Raw genomic sequence first — 11,564 nt, forward strand, 5'->3', positions numbered from 1 at the left:
GACTGGCTGGCCAGTGAGAGCCAAAGATCCACCTGTCTTCCTCTTCCTCACTTCTGGGGTCACGAGAGTGTGGCGCCACGCCCAGCTGCCCATTAGTTCTGGGAACCGAATTGATATTCTTCATCTTGCAACGCAATTTAGCAGTTGAACCATCTCTGTGGCCCAAGGTATGGATCCCAGCCCTCCACCGCTGCCCATACTGGTGACTGAACCTAGATCTTGAGTATACTAGGCAAGAACTCTGCTACTGAGATACCTCAGGAGTTCACACAGGCTGCCCCAGGCAGCGGTACCCTTGGCCTCCCCTAGCACCAGGCGACTGTAGCCATTTCCACCTACCACAGTCCTTCACCCACACAAGCCACCTTCCTGGAGTGGTCCACTTCCGAGGTTCCTTCCCCACGACGATAGCCACATTTCTGGCTTTGTAGGATCTATCTCCTCCTCCACCCCAAACAACATCGCTCCGGGTCTTACTGCAGACTTGCAGCCCTGTTGTGTCCACTTCCTTGCTTCTCTTCCCTTGAGAAGAGCTGACCTGCCAGGGACGGGAGGAAGATCACGGGAAGGGGCACAAGGCACAGATTCCAGCTTCTATAGCATTCTAGCTTTCTGTTTTTAAATTTAACTTAATTATTTATCATTGGTTGAGTGTGTGCTCGCGCGTGTGCACATACATGAGCTGCATTGGTGCACTGGGACACAAGCTGCAGCATGTGTATGGAGGTCAGTCAGTTCTCGCTTCCACTCTGGGTTCCGGGGATGGAACTCAGATTTCAGGCTTGAGTGACAAGTGATTGCACCTGTTGAATCATCTCGCTGGCTCTGGTGTCCTCTTTCCTTTTTTAAAACTCTGCATGATTACCACCTTTTTTCCATTTATCATTTTCAGTGGTGGCAGTGTGACATGGGAGTGCAAGTCGGAGGAAAAGTATCAAGGGTCCGTTTTCTACTCTTGTGGGTTCTGGGGATTGAGCTCTGGTCGGCTTTGCAGCACTAGCCCCCGCCCCCCCATTTGCCTACAAAATCCAGGGATGGTCATAGATGTCTATAATTCCAGCACTTGAAAGGTGGGTTACCTGATTTTATTTGTATGTGTGGGCACATGGGTGCAGTACCCTAGCAGCCAGAAGAGGACATCACACCCCTCTGGAACTGGAGCCACCTGATGTATATGCTGGGCCCCAAACCCAGGTCATCTGCAAAAGCAGCATTCTAAATCTCTCTCCCTCTCTTCCCCCTCTCTCCTCCCTCCATCTCTCCCTCTTTCCTCTCTTTCTGGCACTCTCCGCTCATCTCTCGGTCTTTATCGCTTTCCTTCCATCTATCCAATACCTACCTATCTGTGAGTTTTTATGCATTCCCATATTGATGGACAGCTAGGTTACTACTGTATTTTGACTGTTTTAAATGGATGTGCAAGATTTCCTGTGGAGACAGATTCAGTGGCACACGCCTTTAATTTCTACACTCTGGGAGGCAGAGGCAGGCCAGCCTGGTCTACAAAGCAAGTCCAGGATGGCCAAGGCTACACAGAGAAACCCTGCCTGGAAAGACAAAACAACAACAGCAACAAAGGATTTCCTGTGGGATGTTGACTAGATCCCGTTTGCTATTCACACCCCAAACACACCGACATATTTAAAGCCAGGTATGCTGGTGCACACCTGTAATTCCAGTACTTGGAATGTGGATGCAGGGCAATTGTGCCTATGTGATAAGTTCCAGAACAGCCCAGGCTACATGAGGCCATCTCCCATGGACAAAGAAAGGCAGGTTGCCAACTGTCCCATGACCTCACCAAATCACTTCTCTCTGATCTTCCAGTCTTTGAGTGACGAATACAAACAATGATTCCTTGGGGTACATTTGACTATTTTGTTCCTTTTTAAATTTGTATTACATCATTCAGTGTGTGTGTGTACACTCACACATTGAGGGGGTGGGGTGTGCCACAGCATGCAAATGGACCAAGCCAGAGAGTTTGCAGGAGTGTTGGTTTACAATTGGCCGTTGTTTGCTCAAATGCTGATTTCTCTACCCCACTCTCTGGTTTCAGTCCGGACAGTGCATCACCTGTCTCAAGGTTGTGTAAACATGCCACCATTTGTCCTCTGTATTGTCAATGAAACAACCAGCCAGAGCTGAGCAATGAAGAGAGTAGGGTGGGACATCCTGGTCCGGAAGGGAGGAGAAAGATGCAAGTGGGGAGAGTAGGAAGAAGAGAGATTGGACAGGAGAGGACTGGGCAACAGCAGGAGAGATGAACCAGACCTAAAATATGATTAAAAGCAAGTATAATGTGGGAAATCTGAATGGGAGGAAACTACGTGGTTTGGGGGGGTTTAGGATGGAGTAATCATTGCCTAGCACTGTGCTCTAGGTTAATTAAATAAATCCTAGTCTCTGTGTGGTGATTTGGGTTTACAGCTGGTTTAGGAATAACTGCTGTTTAACTAAAAGATAAGTCAATGATAAATATTAATAATCAACAATACAGGAGCTAGCCTTCCTTCTACTCCATGGGTCCCAGGGATCAAACTGAAGTCACCATGCTTGACAGCAAGTGCCTTTATGCACTGGTGGTGCCTTTACTCACCAGCCCTCTTCTTTGAGACAGGGTCTCATACAACCTAAACTGGCCTGGAACTTGCCGTGTAGCTGAGGCCTTGAGTTCTTGATCTTATTGTCACCACCTCCCAAGTCCCTGGATTGCCAGCTGCTGGATCAGTTTTTCAAGATAACCTATTAAATCTACTGCCATCCTTGTTTAGTGAGCTCAGGCTCTGAATTGTGGTCCTCCCTTCTTCCAGGGTCATTGGCCATCAGTCCCCAGGGACAAAGGAGCAGAAGCCGTGAACGGGGGTGGGGGTGCAGAAGGCCCTTGAGTATGATGGGATAACTTTCCAGGACCAGCTTCAGTGAGCATGCTCCATTTTTGGGGGTGAAAGAAGGCTATGTAGTTCTTTGGGAGTGAGTAGAGGTTTCCCAGGGCAGGTGCACACTCTTGGCTGGGGCCAGAAGTGCCAGGGTTGCTCTGTTTGCATTTGGCAGCCTGTCTGTCATATGAATGGGAGTAATAAAGTACCCTATAGGTGCGGAGTGGGGGGTAAGCAGGGAACTGTGTCAAAGGTCGTATTCCAGATATGGTTAGAGGCATCTTCCCCTAAAGACACTTTACAGATGAGGTCAGACAGAGAGTGGGAGGCCCTGCTAGGGGGAGGTACTTCTCCCTAGTCTGAGCTCAGAAAGCAATCTAAATTTGGTGAATTGTGACCTCAAGCAGCAGGGTCCTCCAACACTGAATCAGTATACCCCAGGTCCATCTCCACACCTCCATTAGAGGTGTTTGCATGGCACATGGTAGGGAGAGAAGTTTTGCTGGCTTGGACTTTTTCTTTCTCTGTCTCCCATGTTCATTTTTCTATCAGTGCTGAGGTCGGAACCAGGGGCTTCTCCGTGCTAGGAAATGCTCTGTCACTGAGCCCCAAGACTCTCCACAGGGCATTCGAGGCAAGTGCTGTACTGCTGAGTTATAGACTCAGCCTTTGTTACCTGCCTTTACCTCCCGAATGATGGGATCATGAAACATTGCTAAAAGATAGGCTAAGCAAGGTTGGTGTGTGTGTGGGAGAGTAGGCCTTTAATTCTATTAACTTAGAAGCCCGGAGTAAGAGGATTGCGAGTTCAGGGCAAACCTGGACATCATAGTGAGATACTATCAAAAAAGAAGAAAAGGGATGAGGTGTGGCTCAGGGGTGGAGAGCTTGCCTAAACTAGACCATTGAACTCAGTGGTGGAGCGCTTGTTAGCACATACAAGACCATGGATTCCAGGCCCAGAAAAACCACAAAAATAAAAACTAAATGCTGCCCAGGAATGGCTTCATGCAGACACAGTACTGCCAGCACTGACAACAGACCCCTCATCATTGTGCTGAACAAAATGTTGCTATATTCGTCATCCCTCATGGGGCTTGGGAGCCAAGGACAGTGGTCAGAACCTATGTAGGACAAAGAAAGCAACAGGACCCCGGGAAGGCAGGGAGCTCCCTGCTGGGCTAAAGCATCCAGTGAAAGATTTTAAATAAAATACATTTTAACTTTCATTACAGTTACCCATTTTGTGTGCATGTGTCTGGGTGTGCCATTGCGCATGTATGGAGATCAGACAGCAGCTTTCAGAACTTGGCACTCTCCCTACCCTGTGGGGGCAGGGCTTGGACTCATTCGATTTGACGGCACCTTTACCCACTGGGTCAACTCACTAGCCCTTCATGAAGGAACTCAAGTATCTCCACATTGCACCTCACTCGATGTCAGACTGGAGAGATGGCTCATCAGGTAAGAGCACTTGTACAGAGGACTGGGTTTGGGTCCCAGTACCTATGGGTGGCACACAACCATCTCAGAACATAGTCTCCTTGGGGCAGCACTGTCAACATAGAATTTGGGGTGGGTGGGGCTGCAGGACAAACTCTCAGCAAGTTTCCCAAAACTAATTTCTAGGAAGGATGTGACTCTCAGGGTCAATCCTGGAGGGAAGCTGAGCTTTGGCCTACGCCTCAGTCCACTTCCTCTGTCATGGTAGGCTACAGAGGGAACTCCTTTGTTGACCAGCTCAACCACTCACTTCTTATCTCCCCCATCCGTCCACCCATCCATCCACTCAATCATTTGGCTATTTACGTCTTCGCAGTACCGGGAATCAAGCCCAGGGCCCCACACATGCTAGGTAAGCAGTCTACCAAAAAGCCACACCCCCAGTCCCTCTTTGGGTGAGTCTAGGCAGGTGTTCTATCATAGGGTAACATGCTTACCCCCACACTAGGGCATTCCGCGCAGAATTATATGCTCTGCACTATTGAGTTGCTCCTCCAGCTCCATTCTTCAGAATGGCAGCACGCCTGTCACTCTGCTGGCTGGGCATAGCAACACACCTGCAATCCTAGAACTCAGAAAATGCAGATTGAACTCCCTGAAACAAGCTAACTAGCAAGACTAGCCATCTTGGAAAGCTGTGGCTGCAGTGAGAGACCCTGAGTCCATGAGAATAAACCTAGGGAGCACCAGACCCTAGGCGTAACCCTCTCTCTGTGAAGCTTGCCTCATCTGATCACATGATGCTTGCCACCACTTATTAGAGTAAGAGCAGTCAAGGAAGACTCAGATGTTAGCCTTCTCTTCCATGAAGCATACAAGCATACATTACATGTGTACACACATTTGTGTGTGCTTGTGCGTACACACACACACACACACACACACACACACACGCACGCACACGAGAAAAAAATCAAAGCCAGTCTGGGCTATCCTGGATAACACCTCATCTCAAAATAAAAAATAAAAACAGGGTTACATGGCAGTGTGGTTCAGAGGTAGAGCACCTGACTAGAATCCCTCAGTGGAGAGTTTTGTAATGAGAATTTTGAATTTGTTTTTTTTAAACACAGAAATTTTATAAGAATGTATGTTCATTTTAATCCAGGTGTGGGGGTGTGGGACTGTCTAACCCTAACCCTGCAGCAGCGACTATGATTTGCCTCATGCTCTAGCAGAGACTTGATTTTGCCAGCTACAGATAGTTTCTGCAATTGTGTAGCATCTGAAATTCTGGGGACTTTTCAGAGGGTATATAAATGCTGGGGCCCTGAGAAGTGAGGTTGTTGGTTGGTTATTGGTTGGTGTTAATCATTGTTGGTTGTGGCTTGTTAAGTAGTCTTGTGCAGAGAAGAAACAACAAGAAGAAATTAGATATCCTGATGGCAAAGATCAAACTTGCCACAAGGAACTCGATCCCCTAATTAGCAGGAAGCAGCTTAATGATTATGTCACCACCTTTCTGACCCCTGACTTTATTCAGGGGTCTCTTTCCTTTCCTCTTTATCCCTTTTTCTCTCATATCTAGTGTAAGGGGGTTGACAGGATGAAAAAAGAGTAGAGAAGGGTGGAAGAAAAAGCCCACAAAACAGCAAATGGCAGCTTCAGGGTTTGAACTGCAGCTCAACCGAATAGCAGTTGCCTAGGAAGCAGCCACAGATGTAACCCTGCAGCGCCACACAGACAAATAAAAGTAACAGTAGCAGCAGCTGTTAGTTAAGCCCTATAAAATAATGGTGTTTGCGAGCCGGGACCTGTGGTAGCTGGCTGTGTGCCTAGGGCTCTGGCGGCATGAGCAGTCTAATCCATCCATAGGTTCTTGGCCACTCTTCGTCCTCTCTGATCGTGATGCTTGCCACCGCTGGGGGAGTCTCTCCCACACGCAACCTTAGAATCGTGGGCTAAACACGTCTTGTCTCTTTCTCCTCCATCTCCTTTGTCTTTTCATTCTGTTTCTGTTGCCCTTCTCTCCCCCACCCCACTCTCACTCTTTTTCTTCCTTCTTTTCCTGGTCTCATGTTGCCAAAGATGGCCTTGAACTCTTGATTCTCCTGCCTCAGCCTCCTAAGAGCTGGAATAATGGCATGCAAGCACCACCACAGTCTCATCATTCCTCTGTCAAGGTTCAATTTATAGAAAACAGAAGATGGAACTGGGTTAGTCTAGGCAGGGTTAGGGGAAAGGGTTTGTTTAATGAGTTTATGGTTTCAGTTTAGCAATGTTAACAGTATCTGGAGCTCTGTCAGGAAACAATGAGTGTACCCCACTAATGGCTGAGATAGTACATTTTACACTCTGATTTCATTAATCATGTTTATTTATTGGGGGTCACTTGCCACATCAAGTGTGTGAAGCCCAGACAACAGCCTTTGGGTGCTAGTTCTTTCCTTCCATCATATTAGTCTCAGCGTTTGAATTTAGGTTCAGGCTTCACACTAAGCGCCCTCACCCAGGGCTACTATCTTGCTGGCCCAGCATATGTTTGTCTGTTTCTAACCACAATAAAGTAATGCATCCAACTTTGTATATTTGTTGTGGCTATAAAGACAATATTATTGGGCTGGCAAGATGGCTCAGTGGGTAGAGACAGTTGCCATTGGCCTGATGACCCAGGACATCTATCCTCAGGACATACAGAGAAGGGAACTGCCTCCCCAAAGTTGTCCTCTGACCTTGTGACACATAGACACACACAGACACAGGCACACACAAATGAATGTAAAATTTTTTGTTTTGTTTTGTTTTTTTGAGGCAGGGTTTCTCTGCATTACCACCACTGGCCAGGCTGGCCTGCGAGCTCTAAGGGCCAATCTTCCTGCCTCTGGAGTGTAGGGGTTACAGGCCATGCCGCCACACCCAGCTTCCCCACTTAGTTTCCTGCCATGTTAAATTTAACAATGGATAATTATGACAGGATGTTACACTTGGGAAACACTTCAACCTGTTTTTGGTTGTTTTTTTTTTTTTGTTTGTTTGTTTTTTAATTGGAGACCATGAATTTTCACTTTAAAGCTCCCTGACAGTATTCTGATTTTGTTTTGTAGGCTTGAGTTTTGTTTGTTTTACTGTTGTTTTGCTTTCAAGACGGGGGTCTTAGTATGGAGCTCTGGCTCCTGGAGCTCAATTTGTAGACCTGGCTGGCCTTGAACTCACGGAGATCTGCCTGCCTCTGCCTCCCTGGTGCTGAGATTAAAGGTATGTGTCAAGGGCCGAAGAGATGCCACACTGATTAAGAGCATGAACTGCTCTTGCCAAGGAATTGAGTTCAGTTCCCACCACCCACATCAAGCAGCTCATAAAACATGTAGCCACAGCACCAGGAAATTTGAAGCCAATGTCCTTTATAGGCAAGTTCACACACATGTGAAATACATAAAAATAAAAAATTTACATGGAATGTACCAAAAGGCTTGGTGATTCCTCATTGCAAAATGTTTTCTTATGCTCTTTAAAAAAAAAAAAAAATTCTGGCCGATAGGTTTGATATGGTTAGAATAATTCATACAGTTTAAAATTGTTCTATACTGTTCTGTTATACAGTTGGTTCTAAAACTTATTTAATCACTAAGTTAAAAATGTTGGTTATAAGAAATTATAAATGCTCCACAATGTTTGCTGTATCATCATCAACACCTAATGGCTATGTTTAATATTGTCAGTCGCTGCCTGTGGTAGCCTTACACGTGGTCAGCCGCCATGCTAGTCCAAAAAAAAAAAAAAAAAAAGAGGGTAGAGCCATGAGTTTGTGATCATTTTTGTTCAGGTATCTCAGTTATGTTCAGTCATCTGATTAGTGCTAAATACAAAGCTTTTTACTGTTCAATTTTAATACAAGTGATAGGAGCAGCAAGATTTGCTAGGCTCTCTATAAATGATATCTGATTAAAAGATTTGCTTTGATTTTAGTTCAGAAAGAGCAGATTTAAAGTTATACTAACAACTACAGTTGGTAAAGATGTTGGCTATACCTAGTGTCTTTGTTTAGTTTTTCTTTTACACAGTTTAAAACAGATAATAAAGATAGACAAAAAATAACTCAGATATGCTGGCCCTCAAGCTTGTCAGAGATCTGATAAATATGACATTTTAACTATATAAGCTTATTGTGACAGAAAGTCCTGAAATCCTGGCAGTAGCTCCCCCAAGGTCTCCGAGAAGATTTAGACACAACGACAGATGACTGCGACTCTGGATTGTGGTATGCTAACCACTGGGCAATATTGCCTCAACTGGCCCACTGCTAGGGCCCAGCCTAAGCTGTGGACAAAGCCGGGGACATCTGAAGAGCCATTGTCTCACATTGTGAGAGGCAAGGTGAGGTCAATCTCTTCTGTTCCTCTTTCCACAGAAGCAGTAAAAGCAGTCTCTCTCCTTCTGTGCCTGGCTGGACAGCCCCTGTTCAAGATGCCGTGAGAAACAGGAGCGAGGGACACTGCCTAGGTGATAGACTAAATAGTCATCTCTGTCATTTTGATAAACACATAGATTGATATATTTATATAGCTTATAATTTATCCTTCTCAGGTCTCTAAACACCTTGATGGCTATGCTAAGCTTACGACAGCTTTATAGCTAAAAAAAAGACAATTAGATCCACTGTTAGTTCATTGACTAGATCTCTTATTTAGAAAAAAAAAACAGGTTTGCCTTACACACAAAATTCATGTTAATCATCTGTGTCTAAAGATATAGCTAGATTAAAAAAAAAGATACAGAGCCTATATAAAGTCTAAAGATATAAGAGTTTAAATTATAAAATTTCAGGGTTAATAAATACAAAAAATTAAAGTGTCTAAGTTGATAAAAATAATATAAAACATGTTAAAAATGAGAGATACTTTAGATCTCTCCCCCCCTCTTTGCTACTGTTATGCTTATGTTATGAGATTTCAGAAGTTCAGAGTTTTGACATTTATTAATACAGTTCTGATAAGTTGATAGAACACTGACTACTTATTATTCAGTCACCAGGTTGAGATTTTAATTTCCTTTGATTGGCTTCTAGAGATAGACTTAAAGGTACTTCTCATCATGTTAAAAACATCTGTTTAATGTGTATATCTGACCCAAAAGTCATAGCTTCTAGTATGATATTCTTAATATCTGCCATTTCTGGAATAGATTTTGACACAGAAATATATTCCTTCTAGTTACTTTATAAAAAAAAAAATCAAACATCCAGGGTTTAACACTAAAAGCCAGTAATGTGTTTCTGCCTAACTTTCCAATATAAACATAGAGATAGAGACTAAAAGATGTTAAATATATATAAAAAAAAAATGGCCAAGCTTCATTCGTGGCTAATTACCAACAGCTATGCCCACAGAAAAAATGTTACCGTAGACACACTTAAGTTATATATAAAGGTTATAAAACAAACAGCTGATACTTATTCAGTGAGATGCAGTTTTACCTGTTACTCTCAAAATGTTCAATTTGCTGATATGTTACTTTTCTAAATATTTAAAATTATATATTTCCTTTTATATACTAAAAAAAATTTCATATAAGTTTCAGGATTTGACCTAGATCTGACATAGCTCAAAAGGATCACAGATGAGGTTTTCCCTAAATCTTTCCAATTTAATAGATAAATTTTAACTTCTGTCTCCAGTCTAAATTTGTCTCAGCAGATTTTCACCTGTTCAACTCTGTTCTGGGATCAGCTGTAGACTACAAGCTGAGATCTGGACTTCCTGAAAACTGACCTGATTGCTCCCTGCCTCTTCCGATAGATCAACTGACCAGATGCTTGGGACTGCCCTATTGCCCAGCCTTTGACTGGCATTTCAGCCTCCCTAGTCCCTGATGCCTACGGTCCAACGGTCAACATCAAAGAAGCTCCAAAAGACGGATCTCCGCCCAAATCCCCCCTAACAGGCTAAAATGCTAAGTCAAAAGTGGCTCCCTGACATTAGCTATTATCTTAAACATCTGCTTAGCTGCTGACCATACTAGATTGATAAGAGATAACATGGCTAAACTCAAAAAAAAGACTCATACAGAGACAACAATTCTTTGAGTCAAGACAGAGCTGATACGAGAGATGGTTTAGTCGGTCCCCCTGGTTCACCACCCTTGTTTCCTCCCTCATGGGCCCCTTAATCATAATCCTCTTGATCTTGTTATTTAGGCCTTATATTCTAAATTGGCTGATCCAGTTCATGAAAGACCGGCTCTCTGTCATACAAGCGTTGGTGTTGACCCAGCAATATCATCAGCTCAAACAACAGGAGACAGAAGTTAACTCTTCCTAGGCCCGAAAATGAAAGATTCCATTCTAAGTTAAAAGAAAATGGGGGAATGAAAGACCCCAGCCTAAGTTAAACATAGCTAACGCCATTTTGTGAGACACCACTGTTTTGTAAAACTCTGAAGGCCAGATGAGAAACTGGAAAGTTACTGAGAAACCTAGCTGTGTCACCCACTTGGGATATCTGTGGTCAGGCTGCCCCTGTTGAGTTAAAAACAACTTGTTGTGACTACCCTCATGGGATATCTGACAGAGGTTGTTCCAGCTGAGATAGGGAAAAACAAAATAACAGGTGGCCACATTAAGGGGTGGTCAATCTTGGTGTCCCTGCCAAACTTTGACACAAACCGTGGTCTCATGTAAACGTACCAATCAGCCCCCTGTAACCATGCTTCTCGCTTCTGTACCAGTGCTTCTGCTCTAAAATCCTATAAAAACCCCAGCTTCCCATCTAGGGGGCGCGAAAGTCTCTCGAATGACTTTCGCCCCGGGTACCAAATCGAATGACTTTCGCCCGGGTATCAAAATAAAAGCCTCTTGTTGTTTACATCCGAATGGCCTCGTTGTTCCTTGGGAGGGGGTCTCTCTCAGACGGAAGATACCCTCCGGGGATCTTTCACTTTTAATACTTTTTATTTTTCCTACAGATTTATTTCTTAGGTATACAGGTCAGGGTTTTAGAGTTAGGGTTAGGGTTTTAGGGTTAGGGTGAGGGTGAGGGTTTTAGGGTGAGGGTGAGGGTTAGAGGGTTCGGGTTGGGGTTGGGGTTCGGGTTGGGGTTGGGTTTGGGGTTGGGGTTGGGGTTGGGGTTAGGGTTTTAGGGTTAGGGTTAGAGGGTTAGGGTTAGGGTTGTTAGGGTTAGGGGTTAGGGGTTAGGGTTAAGGTTAGGGTTAGGGGTTAGGGTTAGGGTTAGGGGTTAGGGTTAGGGG

Source organism: Psammomys obesus, unplaced genomic scaffold, assembly GCF_907164565.1.
Source record: "Psammomys obesus unplaced genomic scaffold, mPsaObe1.curated_primary_1811, whole genome shotgun sequence".
Taxonomy (NCBI): domain Eukaryota; kingdom Metazoa; phylum Chordata; class Mammalia; order Rodentia; family Muridae; genus Psammomys; species Psammomys obesus.